This window comes from Ahaetulla prasina, chromosome 1 (genome assembly GCF_028640845.1).
Source record: "Ahaetulla prasina isolate Xishuangbanna chromosome 1, ASM2864084v1, whole genome shotgun sequence".
NCBI classification, from domain to species: domain Eukaryota; kingdom Metazoa; phylum Chordata; class Lepidosauria; order Squamata; family Colubridae; genus Ahaetulla; species Ahaetulla prasina.
The window spans coordinates 373,378,679-373,398,768 of NC_080539.1; positions in this window are offsets into that span (position 1 = coordinate 373,378,679).

The following is a 20,090-nucleotide window of genomic DNA, read 5'->3' on the forward strand; positions in this document are numbered from 1 at the left end:
CTCCCAGAATTCCCCAGCCACCATTTTTTTTTGTTTACATTTATACCCCGCCCTTCTCCGAAGACTCAGAGCGGCTTACAGTGTATAAGGCAATAGTCTCATTCTATTTGTATATTTTTACAAAGTCAACTTATTGCCCCCCCAACAATCTGGGTCCTCATTTTACCTACCTTATAAAGGATGGAAGGCTGAGTCAACCTTGGGCCGGGCTCGAACCTGCAGTAATTGCAGGCTTTGTGTTCTTAATAACAGGCCTTACCAGCCTGAGCTAAACCGGCCCCTAGACTGGACTTCAACCCCCAGAATTTCCCAGCCGGCATTTCTGGACTTCAACTCCCAGAATTCTCCAGCCGGCATTTCTGGACTTCAACTCCCAGGATTCTCCAGCTGATATTTGTGGACTTCAACTCCCAGAATTCTCCAGCCGGCATTTGTGGACTTCAACTCCCAGAATTCTCCAGCTGGCATTTGTGGACTTCAACCCCCAGAATTCCCCAGCCGGCATTTGTGAACTTCAACTCCCAGAATTCCCTAGCCACGCATGCTTCAAGTTGAGTTTACCAATTCCCATCATTCCCCAGCCAACAACGGCTTATGTTATAGAGCTCCCAGAAGCCAACGCCAGGATGTATGGACTTCAATTCCCAAGAGCATGCTGCCTGGGGAATTCTGGGGGTTGAAGTCCAGAAATGGTGGCTGGGGAATCCTGGGAGTTGAAGTCCAGAAATGCCGGCTGGAGAATTCTGGGGGTTAAAGTCCGGAAGTGCCTGATGGGGAATTCTGGGGGTTGAAGTCCACAAATGCCGGCTGGAGAATTCTGGGAGTTGAAGTGCTTGCCAACACCAGAAGTTGTGGATGCTCCATCACTGGAGGCTTTTAAGAAAAGACTGGACAGCCACTTGTCTGAAATGGGATAGGGTCTCCTGCTTGAGCAGGGCAGGGGGCTGGACTAGAAGACCTCCAAGGTCCCTTCCAGCTCTATTCCGATTCTGATTCAATCCTGTTGTAACTTTGGATGGTCACTAAATGAACGGTTGTAAGGCAAGGACGACCTGTATTCTATCTTAGATACCGTGTTTCCCCGAAAATAAGACCCTGTCTTATATTTTTTTAAACCCCGAAATAAGCGCTTGGCCTTATTTTCGAGGAGGTCTTATTATTTTGGGGCCTGTTCTGTCTCCTTCCCCACTTCAGACCCACGAGCTGGCCTTCAGCCAGTGGATTCAAGGCTCTTATCAGTCCTGGCAGAGAAATCGCAGCTGCCTGTCGAAGTTCAAACAAATGATTCAGGTAGCAAGACTTTCAGCTTTTTTTGAAACGGATCAGCTAAACTTTGCTTCCCGTGGAACTGAGAGCAGTCCCAAAGCTCCTTATATATCCTGTGGGGTGGGGCTCCTGCCCGACCCTTCCTTTTGATGACGCCGCCTCTCTAATCTTCTGAAGATTATTATTATTATCAGCTGGGTCTGAAGGCGTAGCCTGGGGAAGGGAGGAATTGGTATGACGGCCTTATTACGTCCTCCGACTGGTCTGGTTCTGGCTCCTGGGCCGGGCCAAAGGAATCGGTGCTCCCGAGGTAAGCCTTACCGGCCCTTCCCCCTCACTTTCAGAGTCACTTTCGGGCTTGGAGCCAGGTTCGGGGGCTGGAGTCACAACAGGGCCCATGGAGCAAGACGGGACTCCTCTTGCCGTCTTACCTGATTTCCAGCTCTGTCTCCCTAACCCTAACCCTAACCAGAGGAAATGGTGTGCATGCGTTTAAATATTTTTGAGGAGGGCTTATTTTCTGGGGCGGCTTATTTTACCGCATGCGCTCAAAAGCCCGATTGGTCTTATGGTCAGGGAATGTCTTCTTTTAGGAGAAACGGGGTACGTAGAGAGTTGGATATCTTCCCTCAAAATACCGTTTTCTCTCTTCTCTTCCAACGTGGACAGTTATGTACAGAGAGCCTGGAGAAAACCAGGGGATATTCTCAAAGTCTTCTTCTCCTATCTTTTGGCCAGACATGACAGTCATTTAGTTTCCAATTATCAATTATTTTACCGCAGAGTTTTTTCAAACTTGGCAAATTCAAGTTGTGTGGACTTCAACTCCCATCATTCCCCAGCCAGCATTTCTGGATTTCAATTCCCAGAATCCTCCAGCCAGCGAGTTCTTGGGAATTGAAGTCCATGCATCCTGGCATGGGCTTCTGGGAGTTGAAGTCCCTATAACAGTGATGGCGAACTTTTTCGGCACCAAGTGCCTAAAAGGAAGCATGCACACCTGGGCGCTTTGCATGCATGTGGACACTCATCTGGGCCACAATCCGGAACAGGAGCTGCCCAGGGTGCATGCGCGCACCAGAAAATGGACTTCCGGTTTCCGGCGCGCACATGTGCCCCGGCCAGCTATTCTTCTGGGTTTCTGGCACGGTTGCACGCGCGATGATCAGCTAGCCGGCGCGCATGCTCACGCAGGAAAACAAACCAGCTGTCGTGTCCCCCTCCCCCTCCAACGACCGGGTCTAGGAAGTCCGTATCAAGCGTGGCAACGAAGCCTCTGCAGCTTTGCCAAATTCCTTCCAGGTTTCTCAGGGCAGGCAGGAGTCCAGGTTGTGACTTCAGCAAACTAGATGAGACTTTGCTTGACTCAAGGTTGGAATGCCAAAAGCAGGTCCTTTATATAGGCTGTGGGGTGTGGCTCCATGACTCAGCATTTATCCAGGCCTGCCCTACCCTTCCTTCTACTGGCGTCACCTCTCAGGTCTCCGGATGTGAGGGTCCACCTACTCTGAATTGTCTTCAGCTAGATCTGCTGTCAGCTTCTGGGAAAGGGAGGGGTCAGAGGGAGCAGGTCCGGGTAATTGCACCACTTGGCTGACTTCCTGCTCTGACGGCTGCGTTGAAGGAACACACACAATATGAGTGAGCTGTATGGGGTTTCTGTTTTCACTCCTTGACTCCTCTCCGGGCATGGGGCCAGGGCCAGGGGCTGGAGGCATGACAGGCCGTTCATCTTCATTATCAGACTCGGAGTCTGATAACAGGCCCGGGAGGAGACGGAAGGGACCCGGCTGAGGAGGATGAGGCACAACACCAGCTCTCCAGTTTCCGGCACTGCCGCAGGCAAAAAAGGCAGCTGATTGTCGCGCGCACATGCGCATCAGAAACCCGGAAGAGGAACGGGCGACACACACATGCCAGGCAACATGACTTCGGGCCATAGGTTCGCCATTACGGGCCCTATAACATAAGCCATGGCTGGCTGGGGAATTATGGGAATCAGTGCACTCATCTTGAAGCATGTTGGCTGAGGAACTCTGGGAGTTGAAGTCCACAAGTCTTAAAGGGACCAAGGTGTCGTGTCCCACTCCTCCGCTGACGGCCGGGTCAGGGAAATCCGAATCAGGCTTGCCTCTGCAGCTGTGCCAAACTCCTAGCAAAGTCCTCAGGGCAGGCAGGAGACCAGAAAGTGACTTCAGCAAGATATGTTTAGACTTTGCCTGACTCAGAGAATGCCAGAAAGCAGATCCTTTATATAGGCCATGGGGTGTGGCTCCATGACTCAGCACTTATCCAGGCCTGCCCCTCCCTTCCTTCTGTTGCCTCCGTCTATCAAGTCTTCTGACGCGAGGGTCACTCCAGTCTGCAGCTGTTGGCAATTGACCTCCCTCAGGCTCACATGCTGTGGAGGAGGGGGAGGGGTCTAGTTGCTCCGTTTGCCTGGGCATGGAGCCAGAGCTGGGGGCTGGGGATACTTCCTCCTCTTCAGCCTGTCTGGGCATGGAGCCAGGGCTGGGGCCGGGAGGCATACTAGGACATACCTCTGTGTTCGGAAGCAGATAAGAAGGCCCCGGCTGTGGTGAGATCGGACGAGACACAACACCACTTAAAAGTTATCAAGCTTTAGAAACCCTGTTCTGGAGACAGAAACCAGCGGTGGGTTGCTCCCAGTTCGGACCGATTCTATAGAACCGGTAGTTAAACCGGCGGGAGGCTCCGCCCACTGACCCAAACGTCATCAAAACTCTTCTGCGAATGCACAGAAGAGCGGAGGAAGCACACTATGCAAACCAGTAGTAAAGGTAAATAGAACCCACCCCTGACATAAACCTACAATCCAGATTTTGCCCAGAGTTCAAGGAAGCTTTATGCAGGGGTGAAATGTAAAATTTGTTACTACTGGTTCTGTGGGCGTGGCTTGATGGGGGGTGGTAATGTGACTGGGTGGGCGTGACCAACTTTTTTTTTTTTACTTTTAAAAGCATTTTTTTCTACAACCTCTTCGGCCGAAGAGCTTGTAGAAAAAAATGCTTTTAAAAGGCTCTGATGATCCCAGGTGAGTTGCCGGATCGCCAGAACACTTTCAAAGCATTTTTTTTTTTACAACCTCTTCAGTCGAAGAGCTTGTAGAAAAAATGCTTCGAAAGGGTTCTGACGATCCCAGCTGAGCCGCGCGATCATCAGAGGCTTTTTTTCTTAACTTTTAAAAGCATTTTTTTTCGGCTGAAGAAAAAATGCTTTTAAAAGTAAAAAAAAATACTCTGATGATTGCGTGGCTCAGTTGGGCATGGCCGGGGCGGGCAGGGATTTTTGCTACCGGTTCTCCGAACCACCCGCCACCATCGCTACCGGATCGGGCGATCCGGTCCGAATCGGGAGCATTTCACCCCTGGTTTTATGCCAAATGAAACCCAGCCACTAGCCATCCAAGCCAAGCCAAATGCTTACTCATTCTGCAGGATGTTTGTCTCTAGCTCCTGTGGCACGAATTCAGCCATAGTTGATAAATAAATCATGGTTTATGCACCCCGGGCAATAGTCCTATCCTGGTTCATCATGGCTAAATCCACAAGACAAGAAGGGAACAAGTTACAACCTTATTCTCCAGCACCAAAAGCCAGGAGGAGAAGCAACGAATGGAAACTGCTAATCGAGGACAGAAGCAACCTAGAAGCAAGGAGAAATTTCCTGACAGTGCGGACAATTAACCAGTGGAACTACCTGCCTCCAGAAATTGCGGGTGCTCCAACATTGGAGGTTTTTAAGAAGAGGTTGGGCAACCATTTGTCTGAAATGGGATAGGCCCAGTGATGGTGAACTTTTTCGGCACCATGCGTGTGTGTCACACACACGTGCATGTGTGAACGCAAGGGCGTGCACACGCTGGGTGCCGGAAACCCGAACAGCTGGCAATGGCGTGCATGCCCACAGAGTGGGCTCTGCATGCCAGCACAGAGATAAGGTCTGCTGCAGGAGTAGGGGGTTGGACTAGAAGACCTCCAAGGTCCCTTCTAACTGTGTTGTTCTGTTAAGACTGCTTGCTGTCAATGCTTCTGCGTTTTTTTTTCTGCTTTAGTTGTTGCATTCCATTCTTCCCACAAAAATTCATGCACATTTTTTTCTTTTTTTGGGGGGCCGAGCGTTCTCAATCCTCCGTTCATTTTCCCAACAATTTACTCTTCCTTGTGAGACCCTGATTATCTGATGTGTTTTCCGCCCAGGCGCTGGCGCGCATACCTTTAGCTCGCGACGCAAGGCTGGATCGCTCCTCTTCTATTTCCCCCCAGCCCCCCCACCCCAATTTCGCCTGCCTTTCCATTGTTACGGCCAATCCAAATCTCCCCCGTTATTTTGCGATTTTAAAAATAAAACCCACCCAGCCGTGTGGCAAATGAGTCACTGACATGCCGTTTCGCTCTAAAATAAAATAAGGATTTTTTTTTAAAAAAAAAATTACATTTTCGACAGCTTTCTTTCGACGCGCGATGAGGGGAGCCAAAAACGGCACTGCAAAAATTCACAACATTGCAGAAAACTCGGAGAAAGGAACGATTAGATGTCAGGAAAGGTTTACGGACAGGGGTCTCCAACCTTGGCAACTTTAAGCCTGGCGGACTTCAACTCCCAGCCAGCAAAGCTTGGATTCTGGGAGTTGAAGTCCGCCAGGCTTAAAGTTGCCAAGGTTGGAGACCCCTGTTTATGGAGAAGGAGTCCTCGACTTATAGAATAGAATAGAATAGAATAGAATAGAATAGAATAGAATTTTTTATTGGCCAAGTGTGATTGGACACACAAGGAATTTGTCTTGGTGCATATGCTCTCAGTGTACATAAAAGAAAAGATATGTTCAGAATAGAATAGAATAGAATAGAATAGAATAGAATAGAATAGAATAGAATAGAATAGAATAGAATAGAATAGAATAGAATAGAATAGAATTTTATTGGCCAAGTGTGACTGGACACACAAGGAATTTGTCTTGGTGCAGATGCTCTCAGTGTACATAAAAGAAAAGATACGTTCAGAATAGAATAGAATAGAATAGAATAGAATAGAATAGAATAGAATAGAATAGAATAGAATAGAATATTGGAATGAAGAATAGAATAGAATAGAATAGAATAGAATAGAATAGAATAGAATAGAATAGAATAGAATAGAATAGAATAGAATAGAATAGAATTTTATTGGCCAAGTGTGATTGGACACACAAGGAATTTGTCTCTGGTCTATATGCTCTCAGTGTACATAAAAGAAAAGATACGTTCATCAAGGTACAACATTTACAACACAAATGATGGTCAATATATCAATATAATGATGATGACGAACTGGACCAGAATGTCCGTTCCTAAACAAGGCAGTTGCTGAGTCATGCCCGATGTCAAAACCGTGTTTTTTTTTTGCCACCGTCGTTAAGTGAATCACTGCAAATTAAAGTGAATCACACAGTCGGTTAAAGTGAATTTGGCTTCCTCCGCCGACTATGCTTGTCGAAGTTGGCTGGGAATGCTCTTCACACGACGCTTGGACCGTCGTAAATACAGGACATCCTCGATTTACAACAGTTCATTTAGTGACCGTTCGAAGTTACAACGGCACCGAAAAATGGGACGGGGGATTCAGACGCTTGGCAACTGACTCATATTTACGACGGGCCACATGATCCCCTTTTTGCGACCTTCTGACGATGGGAAAGCCAGATTCACTTAACAACCAAGTTCCCAACTCAACAACTGCGGTGATTCACTTAGCAACTGTGGCAAGCAATGTCGTAAAATGGGTCAAAACTCTCTTCACAAAATGCCTTGCTTAGCCGCATAAATTTGGGGGGTCGGTCTCGGTCGTAAATTGAGGACTAACAGTACACGCTAGTGGGTGAAGTGCCCAAAATTTTGATCCTGGGATCCTGGGGATGCTGTAGCCATTGTAAGTGGAGGACCGGTTTTCAGGGGACTTGTGAAAACACCATGAAATGAATTATTGTAAGTCGAGGACTAAATGAATAGACTTGCTGAAATCTTTCCTTGATGATCCCAAATGTAACGGATCACCAGTTAAGATAGGTCAGGTGGGAGCTGGCTGAAAAATATAAAAAATAATAGAATAGAATAGAATAGAATAGAATAGAATAGAATAGAATAGAATAGAATTAGAATTAATAGAATAGAATAGAATAGAATAGAATAGAATTAATAGAATTAGAATAAATAGAATTAGAATTAATAGAATAGAATAGAATAGAATAGAATAGAATAGAATAGAATAGAATAGAATAGAATAGAATTAGAATTAATAGAATAGAATAGAATAGAATAGAATAGAATTAGAATTAATGGAATAGAATAGAATAGAATAGAATAGAATAGAATAGAATTAGAATTAATAGAATAGAATAGAATAGAATAGAGTTAGAATTAATAGAATAGAATAGAATAGAATAGAATTAGAATTAATAGAATAGAATAGAATAGAATAGAATAGAATTAATAGAAAAGAATAAATAGAATTAGAATTAATAGAATAGACTAGAATAGAATAGAATTAGAATTAATGGAATAGAATAGAATAGAATAGAATAGAATAGAATAGAATAGAATAGAATAGAATAGAATAGAATAGAATAGAATAGAAGAGAAGAGACTATTGCCTTATACATTGTAAGCCGCCCTGAGTCTTTGGAGAAGGGCGGGGTATAAATGTAAACAAAAAAAAATAGAATTAGAATTAATAGAACAGAACAGAATAGAACAGAACAAAACAGAACAGAACAGAACAGAACAGAACAGAACAGAACAGAACAGAGCAGAACAGAACAGAACTAGAATTAATAACAGAACAGAACAGAACAGAACAGAACAGAACAGAACAGAACAGAACAGAACAGAACAGAATTAGAACTAATAGAACAGAACTAGAATTAATAGAACAGAACAGAACTAGAACTAATAGAACAGAACAGAACAGAATAGAATTAGAACAGAATAGAATAGAACAGAACTAGAACTAATAGAACAGAACAGAACAGAACAGAATTAGAATTAATAGAACAGAACTAGAACAGAACAGAATTAGAATTAATAGAACAGAACTAGAATTAATAGAACAGAACAGAACAGAACAGAACAGAATTAGAATTAATAATAGAACAGAACAGAACAGAATAGAACAGAATAGAATTAACAGAACAGAACAGAACAGAACAGAACAGAACAGAATTAGAATTAATAGAACAGAACAGAACAGAACAGAACAGAACAGAACAGAACAGAACAGAATAGAATAGAATTAATAGAACTAGAACAAACAGAACTAGAATTAATAGAACAGAACAGAACAGAACTAGAATTAATAGAACAGAACAGAACAGAATAGAACAGAATTAATAGAATGGAATAGAATAGAGAACAGAATAGAACAGAACAGAACAGAATAGAACAGAACAGAACAGAACAGAACAGAACAGAATTAGAATTAATAGAACAGAACAGAACAGAACAGAACAGAATTAATAGAACAGAACAAACAGAATTAGAATTAATAGAACAGACCAGAATAGAACAGAATTAGAACTAATGGAACAGAACAGAACAGAATAGAATAGAATAGAATAGAATAGAATAGAATAGAATAGAATAGAATAGAATAGAATAGAAGAGACTATTGCCTTATACATTGTAAGCCGCCCTGAGTCTTCGGAGAAGGGCGGGGTATAAATGTAAACAAAAAAAACAGAATTAGAATTAATAGAACAGAATAGAACAGAACAGAATAGAATTAGAATTAATGGAACGGAACAGAACAGAATGAACAGAACAGGAACAGAACAGAACAGAATAGAACAGAGAATAGAACAGAATAGAACAGAACAGAACAGAACTAGAACAATAGAACAGAACAAAACTAGAATTAATAGAACAGAACAGAACAGAACAGAACAGAACAGAACAGAACAGAATAGAACAGAACAGAATAATAGAACAGAACTAGAATTAATAGAACAGAACAGAACAGAACAGAATAGAATAATAGAACAGAACAGAACAGAACAGAACTAGAATAATAGAACAGAACAGAACAGAATAGAACTAATAGAACAGAACAGAACAGAACAGAACTAGAATCAATAGAACAGAACAGAACAGAACAGAACAGAACAGAACAGAACAGAACAGAACAGAACAGAACTAATAGAACTAGAACAAACAGAACTAGAACTAATAGAACAGAACAGAACAGAACTAGAATAATAGAACAGAACAGAACAGAATAGAACAGAATAGAATTAATGGAACGGAACAGAACAGAACAGAACAGAACAGAACAGAACAGAAAGAATAGAATTAGAATTAATAGAATAGAATAGAATTAATAGAATAGAATAAATAGAATTAGAATTAATAGAATAGACTAGAATAGAATAGAATTAGAATTAATGGAATAGAATAGAATAGAATAGAATAGAATAGAATAGAAGAGAAGAGAAGAGAAGAGAAGAGAAGAGAAGAGAAGAGAAGAGAAGAGACTATTGCCTTATACATTGTAAGCCGCCCTGAGTCTTTGGAGAAGGGCGGGGTATAAATGTAAACAAAAAAAAATAGAATTAGAATTAATAGAATAGAATAGAATAGAATAGAATAGAATAGAATAGAATAGAGTAGAGTAGAATAGAATTAGAATTAATAGAATAGAATAGAATAGAATTAGAATTAATAGAATAGAATAGAATAGAATAGAATAGAATTAGAATTAATAGAATAGAATTAGAATTAATAGAATAGAATAGAATAGAATAGAATAGAATTAGAATTAATAGAATAGAATAGAATAGAATAGAATTAGAATTAATAGAATAGAATAGAATAGAATTAGAATTAATAGAATAGAATAGAAGAGACTATTGCCTTATACATTGTAAGCCGCCCTGAGTCTTCGGAGAAGGGCGGGGTATAAATGTAAACAAAAAAAAATAGAATTAGAATTAATAGAATAGAATAGAATAGAATAGAATAGAATTAGAATTAATGGAATGGAATAGAATAGAATAGAATAGAATAGGAATAGAATAGAATAGAATAGAATAGAATAGAATAGAATAGAATAGAATAGAATAGAATTAGAATTAATAGAATAGAATAGAGTTAGAATTAATAGAATAGAATAGAATAGAATAGAATTAGAATTAATAGAATAGAATAGAATAGAATAGAATTAATAGAAAAGAATAAATAGAATTAGAATTAATAGAATAGACTAGAATAGAATAGAATTAGAATTAATGGAATAGAATAGAATAGAATAGAATAGAATAGAATAGAATAGAATAGAATAGAATAGAATAGAATAGAATAGAAGAGACTATTGCCTTATACATTGTAAGCCGCCCTGAGTCTTCGGAGAAGGGCGGGGTATAAATGTAAACAAAAAAAAATAGAATTAGAATTAATAGAATAGAATAGAATAGAATAGAACAGAACAGAACAGAATAGAACAGAATAGAATAGATAGAATAGAATAATAGAATAGAATTAGAATAAAACAGAACAGAACAGAATAGAATTAATAGAATAGAATAGAATAGAATAGAATAGAATAGAATAGAATTAGAATTAATAGAATAGAATAGAATTAATAGAATAGAATAAATAGAATTAGAATTAATAGAATAGACTAGAATAGAATAGAATTAGAATTAATGGAATAGAATAGAATAGAATAGAATAGAATAGAATAGAATAGAAGAGAATAGAAGAGAAGAGAAGAGAAGAGAAGAGAAGAGAAGAGAAGAGAAGAGAAGAGACTATTGCCTTATACATTGTGTCACCCTGAGTCTTGGAGAAGGCGGGTATAAATAAACAAAAAAACAGAACTAGAATTAATAGAATAGAACAGAACAGAACAGAACAGAACAGAACAGAACAGAACAGAGTAGAGTAGAACAGAACTAGAATTAATAGAACAGAACAGAATTAGAATTAATAGAATAGAATAGAATAGAATAGAACAGAACTAGAATTAATAGAATAGAATTAGAATTAATAGAACAGAAGAACAGAATAGAACAGAACAGAACTAGAATTAACAGAATAGAACAGAACAGAATAGAACAGAATAGAACTAATAGAACAGAATTAGAATAGAATAGAATAGAACTAATAGAACAGAATTAGAATTAATAGAACAGAACAGAATAGAACAGAATAGAATTAATAACAGAACAGAATAGAACAGAACAGAACAGAATAGAACAGAACAGAACAGAATTAGAATTAATGGAACAGAATAGAACAGAATAGAACAGAACAGAACAGAATAGAATAGAATAGAATAGAATAGAATAGAAGAGACTATTGCCTTATACATTGTAAGCCGCCCTGAGTCTTCGGAGAAGGGCGGGGTATAAATGTAAACAAAAAAAAATAGAATTAGAATTAATAGAATAGAATAGAATAGAATAGAATAGAATAGAATAGAATAGAATAGAATAGAATAGAGTAGAGTAGAATAGAATTAGAATTAATAGAATAGAATAGAATAGAATTAGAATTAATAGAATAGAATAGAATAGAATAGAATAGAATTAGAATTAATAGAATAGAATTAGAATTAATAGAATAGAATAGAATAGAATAGAATTAGAATTAATAGAATAGAATAGAATAGAATAGAATTAGAATTAATAGAATAGAATAGAATAGAATTAGAATTAATAGAATAGAATAGAATAGAATAGAATAGAATTAGAATTAATAGAATAGAATTAGAATAGAATAGAATTAGAATTAATAGAATAGAATTAGAATTAATAGAATAGAATAGAATAGAATAGAATTAGAATTAATAATAGAATAGAATAGAATAGAATAGAATAGAATAGAATAGAATTAGAATTAATAGAATAGAATAGAATAGAATAGAATAGAATAGAATAGAATAGAATAGAATAGAATAGAATTAGAATTAATAGAATAGAATAGAATAGAATAAGATTTAGAATTTAAAAAATCAGATCAAGATCTCCCTCATAGTAGTTAATCTTAATTAGCTTTGTATACAGGTAATCCTCGGCTTACAACAGACTGTTTAGTGACTGTTCAAAGTTACAACGGCACTGAAAAAAATGATTTATGACCAGCTTTCCCCCACGTCACGTGATCAAAATTCAGACACTTGGCAACTGACTCATTGTTACGACGGTTGCGGTGTCCCGGGATTACGTTAACCCCTTTTTGCGACTTTCTGACAAGCAGAATAAATGGGGGAAGCCGGATTCGCTTAAGGACCCTGTGGCTGACTTAACTACTGCTGTGATTCGCTTAACAACTGGGACACTAAACGTCGTGAAACGAGGCAAAACTCACTTAACGTAGGTCTCAGTGAAGAACCGAAATTTGTACAACCTTTCTGGCCCCAGTTGTTAAGTGAATCACTGCCGTTGCTAATTGAGTGACACGGTTGTTAAGTGAATATGGTTTTCCCCTGGACTTTGCTCATCAGAAGGTCGCAAAAGGGGATCACGTGACCCCGGGACACTGCAACCGTCGTAATTAAGAACCAGTTGCCAAGTGTCTGAATTTTGATCATGTGACCTCAGGAATGCTACGATGGTTGTCATCGTCATTGTTTAACGACCCCCATAATCCCTTGCGGGGTGGAGTCTGGGTAACTGAATGGAGCTATTATTATTATTATTATTATTATTATTATTATTATTATTATTATTATTATTATTATTATTATTATTATTATTATTATTATTATTATTTATTCGATTTTTATACCATCCTTCTCCCGAAGGACTCAGGGCGGTGTACAGCCAAAAGTAAAAACAGGCAATACAATATACAATTTAAAATACAAATTAAAAATCTTATTTTATAATTGGCCTAAAAAACTTTAAAATATATAAAACTAAAACCCCTTAAAATTAATAATAGAAAATTTAAAATCAATAAAATTTAAGCCAGCCCCGCGCGAATGAAAAGATGTGTCTTCAGTTCGCGGCGGAAGGTCCGAAGGTCGGGTATTTGGCGTAAACCCGGGGGAAGCTCGTTCCAGAGTGTGGGAGCCCCCACAGAGAAGGACCTTCCCCTGGGGGCCGCCAGCCGACATTGCTTGGCGGACGGCACCCTGAGAAGTCCCTCTCTGTGAGAGCGCACGGGTCGGTGGGAGGCATAAGGTAACAGCAGGCGGTCCCGTAAGTACCCAGGTCCTAAGCCATGGAGCGCTTTAAAGGTAGTGACCAAAACCTTAAAGTGCACCCGAAAGGCCACAGGTAGCCAGTGCAGACTGCGCAGGAGCGGTGTTACACGGGAGCTACACGAAGCTCCCTCTATCACCCGCGCAGCTGCATTCTGGACTAACTGAAGCCTCCGAGTGCACCTCAAGGGGAGCCCCATGTAGAGAGCATTACAATTATCCAAGCGAGAGGTAACAAGCGCATGAGTGACCGTGCACAAGGCATCCCGATCAAGGAAGGGGCGCAACTGCCGAACCAGGCGAACCTGGTGGAAGGCCCCCCTGGAGACGGCCGTCAAATGATCTTCAAACGACAGCCGTTCATCCAGGAGGACACCTAAGTTACGCACCCTATCCTTTGGGGCCAATAACTCGCCTCCAACAGTCAGCCGCGGCTGCAGCTGACTGAATCGGGGTGCCGGCATCCACAGCCACTCCATCTTGGAGGGATTAAGCTTGAGCCTGTTTCTCCCCATCCAGACCCATACGGCTTCCAAACACCAGGACAGCAGTTCAACAGCTTCATTGGGGTGGCCCGGGGTGGAAAAGTACAGCTGGGTGTCATCAGCGTACAGCTGGTATCTCACCCCAAAGCCACTGATGATCTCAGTAGATCATTTACTGGCTGGCTGCCCTTCCTGTCGCCAATGAGGAGCTTTGTTCAGCATATATATTCTCATTGTGCCCAGAGAGAGAAATATCTGCTTCTAACTAGGATCGAACTCACAGCCTTCTGATTGTGAGGCAAAGGCTCCACCTCTAGGCCACCACACCACACCGCTACAATGGTTGTAAGTGTGAAAAACGATCATAAGTCACTTTTTTGAAAGCATTCAGAGGTGTTATTTGTTGTGGTCCGCCAGCAGCCTGCGGAGCTGGCAGTGGAGTCAGATAGTGAGGAGGTTGGGGAGGACAATTGGCCAGTCCTGGAGTCAGGGGAAGGCCCGGATGAGGGCTCTGCATCAGAGGCAGAGATGGGGCCAGGGCCATCTGGGAGCGATGTGCAGACTCCGGAACCTCCAGAGGCGGACAGCAGAGAGGGAGAGGAACAGGAGGAGCCTATTCCTAGTGCACGTATGCGAAGAGCTGCTAAAGCAAAAAGGACGACTCAGGAGTAAGGCCGGGAGATGATCAGCCCATCCCAAAAGGCTTAAAAGAGCAGCAAAGGCTCTTGGGCTCTTTGTAGGAAAGCAACATTGCTACAATTGTTTCTTGTCTCCTGTTTCTGAACTTCGTGGGGTTCTTGCCAAGAAAAGCCTTTGGCAGGGTGCCAAAGAAGACAAAGGTTTGTGATAAGGCCGAAAGACTTTTTCTGAAGGACTTTGTTTTGGACTTAGTTCGGACTAAGCTGAGAATGAAGGAATTCTCAGCTGTTCTAATAAAATATGTTTGTTTAGGACTGATTGTGTCTGGTAATAACTACTTGGGCCTAGGTCACAACAGTATTCAGCCGGTTCCGACCGATTCGGGCAAATCTATAGGTCCGACAATCAGCTGGCTGCGCTCACCCGGCCCCGCCCTATCCTGTCCTTTATTTCCTGCTTTCTAGCTCATCTCAACCGTGCAGCACAGCTTATTTCTCCCCCTCGCTGTTCTACTTACCATTGCTGACGTGGAAAGTAAGCAGCTGAACTTCTAAATGCTCCATTTTCCGAGCGAAGCGCAAGGTCACCGAACCAGTTGTTAAACCGGCAGCATCCCACCACTTAACGCCGTCGTTAAGTTTCACTGAACGAACTGTCGTATGTCGAGGACTCCGGCAACTGTGTCCTCGCCTCCTTTGAATTAAGGAAAGGCCAGTTGTCTTAGGAAACCTCTGCAGAACGAGGCAAAGAATTTTAAGGATTAAAATTTGGGGCCCTTTGGTTTGAGATGAAGATGGTTGAGAAGTTTTCAAGATTAAAATGGCAAAGGAACGAGACATTTTTTTATTGGGATTGATGGACAAACATATGAAGAAAAATAAAGAAATAAACCCAGTGGGACTCAAATAATTCAACAACCAGTTCTCTGCCCTAATGACCAGCTGGATAGGCGTGGCTCGGTGGTCATGTGGCCTTCTGGGCATGGCCAACTCAACGACACTCACGTCAATGGGCGCTTCGCCTTAGCTGTTACAATGTACTAAGGGTTAACCAGAGAGGCAGTTTCTATAAGCAGGTTAATAAAGATTAGGCTAGAAACAACACCAGAATGTTTCCTTCCTGCCTTCCTTACAGGATTAGCCCCGTAAAGTGGAGAAAAAACAAAACAAAATAAGATTTCTTCCAACAGCCGGTTCTCCGAACTGCTTAGAAAGAACAACCGGTTCTCCCGAATAGGTGCGAACCGGCTGAATCCCACTACTGAATTAAACCCCTGACAGCAGAATGAATTTGTACATGGGAACTGCCGCAAAATTATTATACTCTCAACAACAGAAGGATAGCCAAATCCCCACGATGGAAAAAGGGATAATGAAAATGTCAGAATTTGCAGAAATTGCGAAACCCCAACGAGGTATCTGCTACGGGAAATAAACAAGAAAAAAACTTTCCCGCACGACTGAAAAAAAACAACAAAACCCCGTAGACTATACGGACTTTTGGCAGAACAAAGAAAGGAAAACAAATGACATGGTAATTTATGGATTTGAAGATGAAGAGAAATGGAGATTAAACGAAGGTGGCCCGAGGGAGCTGATATCATATCTAAACGAGAAGAAAGACGTTAAAATTATAATTATTTGTTGAAAAAGGAGATTGGAAGATGGCCGATTCCTTTAGTTTTAGTTTAGTTTACAGCTTTTGTTTTCCTTCCTAGCATTCCTTTCTTTCTTTTCCTCCTTTTTAATCTTTCGATTGGATTTATTTTGTTTTTTTTAACTCTCTGAAAAATCACTTGATAAAGATGAATTTTTTAAAAAAAAAAAAAAAGGGGGAAAGGAACATAATCAGAAATGCTTTTTATTCAAGGTGGGATATTTTATATTAGCCTCACCCAATCAGGATGTCTGGTTAGAGGTAGTCCTCGACTTAGTTCGTTTAATGACCGATCAAACTTACAACAGCACCGGAAAAGTGATTTACGACCGTTTTTCAGATTTACGACCGTTGCAGCTTCCCCATGGCCACATAACCAAGATTCAGATGCTTGGCAACTGGCTCACGTTTGTGACGGTTGCCGTGTCCCCGGGGGGGCGGGGGGCGGTCACGTGATCCCCTTTTGCGACCTTCCGACGAGCAAAGTCTGTGTGGAAGGCCGATTCACTTAACGACCGCGTGACTGACTTACTAACTGCAGTGATTCGCTTAACAACGGTGGCAAGAAAAGCCGTCAAAGGGGGGGGAAAACTCACTTCACAACTGTCTCACTTAACAACGGACACTTTGGGCTCGGTTGTGGTCGTACGTCGAGGACTACCTGAACAACTGATACGGGCTAAGAACTGGGATTGTCAAGTGACTCAATCACGGCTGCATAAATGGAATCAATCGAAGGAGAAACGATTCAATTCATCAATTGAATCCAATTGAATTCAAGAATTATTATTATTATTATTATTATTTATTTATTATTTATTTATTTATTATTTAAATTTTTATACCGCCCTTCTCCCGAAGGACTCAGGGCGGTTCACAGCCAGATAAAATAAACAACAATATTACAATATAAATACTATTAAAATACAATTAAAAGACTTATTCAATTGGCCGAGATTAAAAATTTAGAATAAATGATAAAAACCCATTAAAAAACCCACAAATTTAAAAACTAATCCAGTCCTGCGCAGATGAATAAATAAATAAATAATAATAATAATAAATTATTAATAATTTTAATGGGGTTTTATGGTTAATGTATTTTAATTGTGGGCCAAATTTAACAGGTTTTTTAATATTGGTTTTAATTGTATTGTATTTATTTATTGTTGGCTGTAAACTGTCCTGAGTCCTTCGGGAGAAGGGCGGTATAGAAATTAAATTATTATTATTATTATTATTATTATTATTATTATTATTATTATTATCATCATCATCATCATCATCATCATCATCATCATCATCATCATCATCATCACCGGAGTATGATCATTCAGTAGTCCTCGACTTACAACCGTTCATATAGCGACCGTTTGAAGTGACGACAGCACGGGGGGGAAAAAGGGACTTAGGGCCGTTTTTCACACTTTACGACCGTTGCAGCATCCCCATGGTCACGTGATCAAAATTTGGACGCTTGCTCACTGACTCGTATGTATGACTGTTAACGGAAAAGAGAACAACAGCATTGTTCTGGGGACCTTAGAGATCCTCTAGTCCAACCCCCTGCTCAGGGCAGGAAACCCCTACGCCATTTCAGACAAATGGACGTCCAATCTCTTCTTATAAAGTTCCAGCGTTGGACCAGCCACAATTTTTGGAGGCAAGTTGCACGATCCCGGCGGGGTCATGTGACCCAGTGGTGGGATTCAATCGGTTCGAGGCAGTTCAAGCGAACCGGTTATTAAATTGCTGGCTGGCCCCTCCCCTCCCAGGAGTCCCCCGATTTTGGCTCCCAGGTAAGTGCAGGGAGGCCTACTAGGCCCCAAACGGGGCACCAGATGGTGCTGCACCCACCCCCTCCGCCCGGTGACCCATTTTCGCTCCCAAGGGGGAGCAGGAGTGCTGCCTGTCACACACCCCTGGCCACGCCCACCATGGCCACGCCCACCCAGCCATTCATTAGGGCAGAGAACCGGTTGTTAAATTATTTGAATCGCACCACTGATGTGACCCGCCCCCTTCTGCGACCTTCTGACAGAGTCCATGAAGAACAACCGCATGGTTTACGTAACAACGGCAGTGACTTGCTTAACAACGGTGGCAAAAAAAAAAAAGATCGTAAACATGCATCCCCACTTGCTTGAACCCCTGTGTCGTGTCCCACCCCCCACTCCGATGAACGAGTCAAGGAAGTCCGTAACAAACTTGGCAACGAAGCCTCTGCAGCTTGCCAAGTTCCTTCGCGGTTTATCAGGGCAGGCAGGAGTCCAAGTTGTGACTTCAGCGATAGGGTCCGATATCAGCAAACTAGATGAGACTTTGCTTGACTCAAGGTTGGAATGCCAAAAGCAGGTCCTTTATATAGGCTGTGGGATGTGGCTCCATGACTCAGTATTTATCCAGGCCTGCCCCACCCTTCCTTCTGCTGGCGTCACCTCTCCGCTCTCCGGAAGCGAGGATCCTCCCACTCTGAATTGTCTTCAGCCGGATCTGCTGTCAGCGTCTGGGAAAGGGAGGGGTCAGAGGGAGTAGGCCCGGGTAATTCCACCACCTGGCTGGCTTCCTGTTCTGAAGGCTGAGCCAAAGGAACACACGCTGTAAGAGTGAGGTTTATTGGGCTTCTCCTTTCACACCTTGAATCCTCTCCGGGCATGGGCCAGGGCCGGGGGCTGGAGTCATGACAGGCCCTTCATCTTCATTAACAGACTCAGAGTCTGATAAAAGGCCTGGTTGGAGATGGGAGGGGCCCGGCTGAGGAGAGGAGGGAGGACGAGTCACAACACACTGTCTTGCTTAGCAGCAGAAATGTAGGGCTCCATTGTGGTCGTAGGTCGAGGACTAACTCCATTCCGGCAAAATTTAAATCGTCCCATGCAAATTCCCGTTCGTGTCCCACCTGTGTCATACCTCGCAAAGCCCGGCTGCCGAGAATTAATGATTCCTATTACCTTTTTTGCAAGCATGACCTTTAATTTTTGCCATTTTTTTTTCCTTGCGGTACCTGGAGGGCTCCCTAACTGCAGGAAAGCAAATGGCCTTTAAAAAATAAGAAGGGGGAGAGAGAGACAGAGAGAGAGAGAGAGAGAGAGAGAGATATCTTCCCCCCTTCTTCTGTTCTGTCCCAACAGACAAAATTAAGAGATTTTTCTGCCACGACCCTGTGTTTTCCTTCTTTGCCGTTCGATTTTCCAGTTCTGCTGCTTTGGGGATAATTTGTTCAAATATGCTTCTAGGTTTTCAGAAAGGACCCAGAAAGAGTTTGAATAGAATCAATAATTGCAAGAGAGTTCTTTTCTTTTTTCTTTTCTTTTTTTTTGCGATGGGGGGGCAAATATCTGTAGCTCAGGGGGAGGATGAAGGGGGAGGTTTGTTCTCCGGGCTTGTGGGTTGATTTCCAAACCTCTCGTTACCAGGCTAGGTAACATCATCAGTAGAGTTGTTGTGGTCTACCAGCCGCCAGGGGAGCTGGCAGCAGACTTGGACGATGAGGAGGTTGGGGAGGAACTTGGGCCAGCTCTGGAGTCTGGGGAAGGCTCTGATGCAGACGGATGCAGAGATAGAGCCAGTGGTGGGATTCAGCCAGTTCGCACCTGTTCGGGAGAACCGGTTGTTAACTTTCTAAGCAGTTCGGAGAACCGGTTGTTGGAAGAAATCTCCTTTTGTTTTTTTCCACTTTACAGGGCTAATCCTGTAAGGAAGGCAGAAAGGTAACATTCTGGTGGTATTTCTAGCCTAATCTTTATTGCCCTGCTTACAGAAACTGCCTCTGGTTAATCCTTATTACATTGTAACAGCTAAGGTAAAGCGCCCATCAACGTGAGTGATGTTGAGTTGGCCACGCCC